The 3,410-nt window shown below is 36.1% G+C and overlaps 1 long non-coding RNA gene across 2 annotated transcripts; it reads left to right on the top strand.

The window, feature by feature from the left end:
- Positions 1–814: 814 nt before the first annotated feature.
- LOC110682868 lies at positions 815–2,834 on the top strand. 2 transcript variants are annotated; one of them, XR_002503492.1, is made up of 3 exons: positions 815–1,523; positions 1,635–1,756; positions 1,830–2,834. It is a non-coding gene; the product is annotated as an uncharacterized LOC110682868 (long non-coding RNA). The 2 variants fall into 2 exon arrangements; XR_002503491.1 differs by having other exon boundaries at positions 815–1,756; positions 1,830–2,080; positions 2,446–2,834.
- The last annotated feature ends 576 nt before the right edge of the window (positions 2,835–3,410 follow it).

Here is a 3,410-nt window from a genome sequence, read left to right as displayed (position 1 = left end):
AAACAGAGTCTGACGCACAAAAAACAGAGCTGGCGCCAACCCTGGCTAGCTGGCGCCAGACACCAACACTGGCGCCAGGCGCCAAGCGCCAGGCCTGGTTCCAGGTGCCAAGGCCTGGGGTTAGGCGCCGAGCCTGATTTTAACGCGTTTTCGGAAATCAGATAAATTTGCCGTACTGGAGGATAAAATCATATAATTTCCTCGAGAATGCTATTTGATTTTGATTAAAACTCTGAAAAGTCAACAAAAGTCAATTTATCAATGCTAATTGAATTAGGAATGAAAAGAACCTTTTAGAAGAATCTAGAAGACTAAAACCATTCCTAATTGCATTAGGAATGATAAATCATATTAGGCCCTCCCTAAGATCATTGGGTCGTATATAAAGTTCAAACCGGGCCCAGTTTAGTAAATTGGCCATAACTTCCTCAATATTCATCGGAATTGGGCTTATAATATATCGTTGGAAAGGTCTTTGCAAGCCCCATCCAACTACACTACTATTGGACCCATATCATGGACCAACCAAACTGGATTGGCTGTTTTCTTAAAATAAGTTTTCAAAAACAGAGAGAAAAGAAAATAAATTAAAACTATCCGCAACACTAGATTTTCCACACTTTCGTTTCATTCGATTATGATTCGACATGAAAGGTACTCATCACTAGGTTTGGTTTTGGGGAGACACAAATGGGTGTCTACATTAGCACCCTTGTTTTCTCTGTAAATCCTTCCCCCATATATAATTGAGTGATTTTTGGATTTAATCAAGCATTTAGTGTTGGGTCACCTTTGATTATATTTATATTGGTGTATTTGATTGGTATTGTTTAACCTTGTAGTTTGTATTTTGTGATCAATATGGAGCCTACCTTTAAATCTTGCAAGCATCAGGCAGGTGTATTATTTATTTTTGTCCATTATTAATGTACGAATTTGCTACAAAATTTGTCACGCTAATTGATAATTAATTACTTCAGTGTTCTGAAGCGAAAGGATGTGAATTTATTGATACCAATGATCGATTGAGTCAGTTGCCACATGATGTTTTGATGTCAATCATGTCCCTTTTAACAATGAAGGAAGCCGGAAAAACTAGTGTTGTATCACGAACATGGTATAACTTGTGGCATTGTTTACCTGTCTTGTTCTTCAAAGTCAATCCCTATTCTAAAATCAAAGATAAACTGTTACTTCCCGAACAAAGATCAGGTTCGATAAATTTGATAATTTTTATTCAACTATCAAATTGGTCTAATTCTAAGATTTTTCTTGGCACTGCTATCTCCGATATGCCAAAGGTACAAGATTGAGTTCTCTAATTATGTCAGATATATGTTTTTTTGTCATACCAAATTGTCAAATTGAGTTCTCTGAGGGTTTGTCGGATTCCTGAGAAAAAGGTAATCATCATATTTTACTTGACTGCTTGCTTCTTTTCCACTTGGGTATTGTATTTAAAAAGTGTTCCAGGAGCAAACTTTCGAGATGTACCAAGAGTGTGTGTTTGTCTTGCTAACAAGGTAGAAATTATTCATGCCCTTTTTTTTTTCTTTTTTCTTTTTTTCCTATCAACTCTACCTTGTATACTTGGTTATGGTTTCCCATCTTAATTCAAGTATCTCCATTCACAGGTTAACTGTTTTTGCCCTTTAGATAGCAAGGCATTGCAGGAATTTGACAAAGTGTGGTATGAGGTCACTAATGAATATGGAGGAGTTGTGACAACTGAGTCTGTTCCAGTGATGTTTGGAAGGTATTATTCTATTTTTCTAAGTATATTTATGGATTTGTAACACATGTTTGATTAATTAGGTTCATTTATGCAGATCTCTGGATGTTCCTCAAAGCTGCAATGGGGTTGCACGGTTTTTCTTTGAGTATCTTTGTGGAAGACCAAAACATTAAATTTGTGCATTGTCAATTACCTTTGCTTTTGGAGTAGTTTATATATAATACCAACATTTGTTGTTTTAATTGTTGTTAGGTTGGGGCTGCAGACTATATTGCATTTGCTGAAAATTACCGCACAATCTTTATTTCTGACATACCGGCAATGAGCATGCGTATCAAGGACAAGGTATGAATCGCTGCATCTTTTCATGTGCTTTGTGGTGGGGAAAAATTGATTAATTTCATGATACTATCCAATAATAATTTAATGACTAAAAACCTGATCAGTTTAGATCAATTTGAATATCTGAAATTTTAACAAGGATCTTCCCCAATTAAATCAGTTTTGCTCTATCTTAGATGTGCTGGCTTCACTTAAATTTAATTGTTAGCTCTATCAAGTAATTGTTGTGGATTTCCAAAAAAAAAAAACACCGAGTTTCTTACTTCTACCTCCTATATTAAATTTTTAACGATTTGTATTGTAAATTTCTTGTGTTATTTGTGATCAATTGCCCATTGGTTATTTTCTTATGAACCTTCTCATTATAGGCAACGTGGAGAAAATGAACTAGTCTAGGCAACGTAGAGAAAATGAACTAGTCGCTATTGTGATGGCTTTGAAATTGGGTAGAGATGAATTTCAGAACTGAATTCAGAGCTGAATTTCAGAACTGAATTCAGAGCTGAATTTCATAACTGAATTCAGAGCTAAGATTCGGAACTGAATTCCTTAATTCATCAGCTACTTTCTCAGTTACTCTCAGTTTCTCATCCTTGTGTTGTAGGACATCCTTGCTAACAAGGTAACACTTTTATATGATTCCAGCTATCAGTACAAAGATTACCTTTCCTTATTTAGCTTTGAATGAATGATTGATTGTTTTTTTTTCTTTCTTTCTTTCTTCTTCTTCTTCTTCTTCTTCTTCTTCTTCTTCTTCTTCTTCTTCTTCTTCTTCTTCTTCTTCTTCTTCTTCTTCTTCTTCTTCTTCTTCTTCTTCTTCTTCTTCTGTGGGGGGAGGTGTTAGACTTGACTAATCCATGAACTTACATTGTACACAAATCCAATTCTGTTCTAGGTCTATTGGTGGAATACCAAAGGACAAAGCCCCTTCTTTGACAGGAACATTAATGCTTGAAGCAGGCTGTGAAAAGCTTCATGTATTCCCAACTTTTGTAGCAGAGTTCCGCATCATGGGTATTTCTCTTTTTGGCCTGCAAATAGATAAGCTTGAAGTGTCAAATGTAGCGAATCGGCCTTACAAGGGTTTCAAAGCTCTAACTCGTGCAGGGGAGTATCAAGTGAGGTCATAAAGTTAAAAGGCTCTAGATATGAGCCCCGAGACCTTGTAAAACGACTGTGCAAAGAACATCTGCCTTGAAGCTTTGCAGAAAACAGGGTCTTTCCTCCTCATATCTCATCTCAATCATTCATTGAACCTTGGTACTAGGAATTGCATGATGTCTGTTTTTCAATTTGTGTGAGCCATCTTTAGAGCTTTTGGGTGTGTTAGTTG

Source organism: Chenopodium quinoa, unplaced genomic scaffold (genome assembly GCF_001683475.1).
Source record: "Chenopodium quinoa cultivar QQ74 unplaced genomic scaffold, ASM168347v1, whole genome shotgun sequence".
In the NCBI taxonomy this organism is placed as follows: Eukaryota; Viridiplantae; Streptophyta; class Magnoliopsida; order Caryophyllales; family Amaranthaceae; genus Chenopodium; species Chenopodium quinoa.
Note: the sequence above shows the minus strand (reverse complement) of the source record. Positions and strands in the feature narration are given on the sequence as shown.